Source organism: Pteropus alecto, unplaced genomic scaffold (assembly GCF_000325575.1).
Source record: "Pteropus alecto unplaced genomic scaffold, ASM32557v1 scaffold57, whole genome shotgun sequence".
Taxonomy (NCBI): domain Eukaryota; kingdom Metazoa; phylum Chordata; class Mammalia; order Chiroptera; family Pteropodidae; genus Pteropus; species Pteropus alecto.
The window spans coordinates 500069-505345 of NW_006442508.1; the positions used below are offsets into that span (position 1 = coordinate 500069).

The window sequence follows — 5277 nt, forward strand, 5'->3', positions numbered from 1 at the left end:
GAATACTTTCAGGGGCTCTTAAGATGTTTTATTTTAATTTAAAATCAAAAGAAAAAAATGAATTCGTAAGTCAAAGAAAATGTTCTAAAATATATTAATATATTTTTATTTATATCAATGCAGTAATAAAATATAATTAAAAAACTTTTTTTTTAATGGAGGAAGGGACCTATAAAGGCAGAAGTGTCTGTGACCCCACACAAGACAAAATGTGGCTTTATTCTAAACAGAGTGGGAAAATCTATCCAATTCAGGGGTTCAGGTGATAAGTCAGTTTGGATCTGATGAACTCTATTCTCCAGTTAGCTCTTATCAGTTCAAGGTTATATTTGAACTGTTATTTACCTTACACTTGTACTTTTTCTCGATTTGGACAGAGAAGAACTATGCTGTTTACTGGCTTCGTAAAGACCCCAATATAAATCACAGGAATATGTATTTACTGAATCAAATGGAAAAAGACTGGAGAATTTGTGTACTGAGCAGAGCTACCTTGATCAATGCTGGTCAATCTCTATCAAAATATCGTTATTTAACTTTCCTTTTCTGTGCTCCATGTGGATCAAATCCTTCTGTTTTGGAATTAGCCAGAAGAAGAATGATGAAACTCATTGACATCATCCTACAAATCATGATTAATTTCTATTTGGAACAGATTTTTTGCAGCAATCTATCCAAGCAAACAATGAGAAATTCCTATTTCCTACCATGAACAAATGTCCAACGCAGGGCATGTTTCAAAACACTCACATACATCTGTATGGGATCCAAAGCAAAATCTGGCACTGTTCTATATATTAAGAAGTCACTTATGTTAGTTGATATTATTACATTCAGATAGCAAGTTGGAATGACAAATGACATTTTGCTAGGAAAATAATTATATTCTAATTTTTTCCTAACCTAGTTAACTTGATTTAAACCCTGGATATTTCTTTGAGTTTTAGTTTTAAAGCCGTGAAAGTTTTGGTTCTTGAAGTTTTTAGCTAATTTTAATTAAAAAATTTCCTGATAATAGAACTAAAGCATTATTATTTATAAATGAATAAAAACAAGTTAGAAAACATATTTAATCCTTTCAATTCAGTTAGAGAATAAATTAATATTTATTAAGCACCTGATATGTATCAAGCACTTACTTTTTTTTTTATGTTTATAGAAGCTTTATTCAGAATTGTCAGAACTTGGTGCAACCAAGATGTCCTTCAGTGGGTGATGGATGAACAGCGGTACACCATGCAATGGAGTATTATTTAGTGATAAAAAGAAATGAACCATCAAGCCATGAGAAGATATGGAGGAAATGAAAATGCATACTGCTGCTGAGAGAAGGAGACAGTCTGGAAAGGCCCGCACACTGTGTGATCCTGCTCATGTGTGAATTAGCGCTCCACTTGTGAGTTTACCTGTGCTGGCACCAGCCAGGCCATGCTCCATCTCGGAGGCCCCATGCTGGCATTGGCACTTACTCCCTGCCTGCGCTCTTTGACTTTGTGGCTAAGGTTAACGGGAACTTTTCATCCATACTGTCTCGTGTAATCCTTAAAATGGTCTTCTAAGATTAGCCTTACTCCTACTTTCCAACTGAGGAAATTGAGGCTGGGAACAGTTAATTGCCTTTACAGAGCTCATATATTAATGATATGGAAAAACTAAAAATGCGAACCAAATTTAAAAGCCAATATTATTTTCCACTTCAGGATCTTATTCCTCTTAGTAAAAATAACAATGATAATTATTTGTATCTGTATGTCTTATCTCAGAAAAATTACAACAAATCTTCTTAAGAATAGGGACCATGTCTTATACTTTTACAATATTCCTAATTCAAGGAATTCTGGCTGAGTGGAGAGGAATAGCTCCTGGTATTTATATAATGGTATTTAATTTTTCAGTGGGATTTCAATGATAGAAATAAATTGTGTTCTTCGACACCTTAGTATTTACATGCAATTATTCCGATTTATTTCACATCAGAGATCTTTCATCATCCTATTTAAATTTACCTTATATAAAAAGTGTATAAACATATATGAGGCTTCTATGCTGCAATTTTTGGAATGTGCATTATGATACCATGCTCATACAAACTATATTTGACTTGCAGATTGTTTAAGGTATTTAATTTACCAATACCATTCTGAACCTTCTATGAATTTTTTTAGGTACTTTTATCTTTTTACTACTGGGAAGAATGGTATAAAATTGATTGTAAAATGATATTTCTAGCTATTGTTTTCAAAACATAGACAAAGAAATGGACACTGCTTTCTGAAAAGGTTAGCCTGAAAGTGTTAACTAGCCCTAGGCCTTGGAAACCCATATTTGACTACACTCAATTATCACCCATGTTCTCTTCATCTTAGGATTGGTGCTCTTGCCCTGTTCCCTCATGCTTTTCTTATCATAATACAAACCAGTGTAAATCAAACTAATCATAATCCTCAAACTCTATCCTAATTAGAAAAATTCAAGAATTTGTCTTTTTGGCAGGCCATCACCAAACATTAATTGAGAAGTCTCAGTCCTTAGGCAGGGACTAAGAGGAAAGTCTAGTAGGTAGAATATGCTACTTGGCTCGAGGCCCAGTTTATATTTTCCATCAGCAAACAGCACCTTACCTTAGGGTAATCGTCATTCAGAATGCCCTTGAACTTACTTGCCCACTTGCCCTCTCTCAACTTGAGGGGTTAAAAAAAAAAAATTACAAAATTTAAGAACCCAAATGAATTTCGTTATAAAGAACTTCACATTTCACTTTAACAAGCATTTACAGAAAACTTACTATAATAGTTAAACTTTTTTAGATGCCACTATGAGAAAACCACTCACGTTAGCTTAGGCCAAAAAACGGAGAAATTTATTTTAAGAATATAGAAATGTCTTAAAGAAACCAAGGAGAGGGATGCAGCAGGCCCCAGGAAAGACTAGAACTAAATTGTTGAGAACCCAGACACTGCTTTCTCTTCATCCCTCCAATCTCTCTGCTTCTCAGCTTCATTCTTTTCTCTAGAATAGCTTCCTTTGCTCCCCAGGCCTATGCAGAACAAACTTCCCCAGTTCCTGAATTAACCTCATACAGGTGGCTTAGTTGCACAAAGAGACTGAATCTCTCCAGAATCCCAAATATTTTATGCTTACTTAAATGGTATTTTTCAAAAAATAGCAAATGGATTCCTTTGGTTCAAAAGAGGTACAGCAAAAAGTCTTTCTAGCTTCTTTCCCCTAGCTACCCAGTTCCCTTTCTCAAAAGTAACCAATGGTACCAGTTTGTTCCATCTCCTTCCAGAGATATTTTATATATATGTGATAAAATACGTCTATCTATCTATTCTCCTCTCCCCATTTTTGTACACTAATGGCAGTATTCCATACATACATTTTTCACTGAGCAGTTTATCTTGAAGATTACAAGTGCCATTGTTCTTTTTTATTATAGGATTTCACATTTTGATGCAACAGACTACATTTAACCAGTTCCCTACTGATAAAAATTTAGGTTTTCCCCAATTTTTTTGCTATTACAAATAATTCTGCAAAGAAAAAACAAGAAAAATATATACCTTTTTTTTTTTTTTTTAGATGAGGCAACCCTTGGTTGACCTCACAGATTGCAAGGACATTGTCAGCTTACAATTCCTTATTTTTTTATTTTTATTTTATATGACTACAGCACCTGGTCTCCCTAGGTGGACTCCCATCCAAGTACTAACCAGGCCCAACCCTGCTTAGTCCTAGATCAGACAGGATTGGGCTTGTTCACAGTGGCATGGCCGTAGACTATATATACATTTTTAGAGTAATTTTTTTTCTGCTTTGATCTTTTTTTTTTTTACCTATTGGGTTGTCGGTCTTTTTCTTACTGATTTCTAGGTTTTTGTATATTAAAGAAATGAGTTCTTTGTCTCTGATATGAATTGCACTTTTTGTTGTATATAATTTGTCTTATGATTTTACTATGGTGCTTTCTGTTTTTGTCCCCATTCTAAAATTCCCAGTAAGGGGCTAATTGGGTAACAACACCCACACTTGGTTAATTAACTGTGGCCAGGAAAGCGGAGTCACTTTTTTATACCCTGGAGTCCAATGGAATGGGGGCCAGTAAAACTATAGGAGAAATTACGAGTCAGGAGTTACTCTAAAAGGGGTTTATAACATTTCAATGAATAGAGAACATTTTCTAGTCACTGGGGATGTATCTCCTTGTATAGGAGAAAGAGCTTACAGTTTTAGTGAAGATACAGACAAACATAAATAGTCATCATTGCAAATGAGTAAAGGAGGTGTGTATATACAAATTGCTGTGAGCATACAGGAAGAAGGTGTTCGTTATGTTTGGGGCATCTGGGAAAACTTTATAGGAGAAAGGGCATTTGAGCTGGGTTTGTAAAGATATAGTAAGTGAAAATGAATGACTAGGTTGGCCAATGGCTGAACATCATTGGAAGAAGGATGTATTAGAAAGTGTGATTGTCACAAATGGAAGAGTAATGTGACAGGCAAGGTTACAGGATATGTTTCCTTACTGGCAAATGACATGAAACCTTACGGTTATATGAAGTTAGAGCTACCACAATATGCTTCTGTATTGAAGTATGACTTCCTGTAAAAATTCCTCACAAAGACACAACTATAGTTGCTATCATACTCACAGAAGGATTATTCTAGGCACGAGGAAGCTATCCTTGCCATTCTACAGTTCTAGTTCTCTTAGGTTTTTGTTGTAGTGTGGTTTTGATTTTAATTCTCTTTTTGGCAGTCCCATCTTTGCCCTTCCCTGTCAAGTTTGGGGACTGCCTCATGCCTGCCCACTCACTTATGAAGAAATTGGGTAAAACAAAGATAAGTTTCTCAAGAGCATCTCTCAGTGGATCTAGGTCTGAGTTCCAATTGAAGTCCATTTCTGTAGGAGGAGTGGTGGGATTTGAGAGCATGGGTTGAGGGGATTTGGATTTTATCCTCGAACATACAGATGAGTGTTTCCTCCCAAAGTCATATAAAATCATATGTTCTGAGATACTCACCATAAATAAAGCATTTTTTGTCAAGTAAGTTTGGAAATAATTAATGCTATATCCCTCTCTTATGGGTTCATAATGCACATTGTCTCAGAATTGATTCAAGGAAAAGCAGAGTGCAATGAGAAGCCCTTCAGTTTAAATGTATTATTTATCCCTCATTTATGGATTTCCTCATATAAATATTCATTATAATTTTGAGAAAAACTAATATAAATAGTGGGGAGCTGTGTAAAGTTTCTGAGAGACAGATTTGGTT

At 35.0% G+C, this 5277-nt stretch overlaps 1 pseudogene; it reads right to left on the minus strand.

Moving 5' to 3' along the window:
* Positions 1 to 3664: 3664 nt before the first annotated feature.
* LOC112471584 lies at positions 3665 to 3781 on the minus strand (annotated as a pseudogene).
* Between the last annotated feature and the right edge of the window lie 1496 nt (positions 3782 to 5277).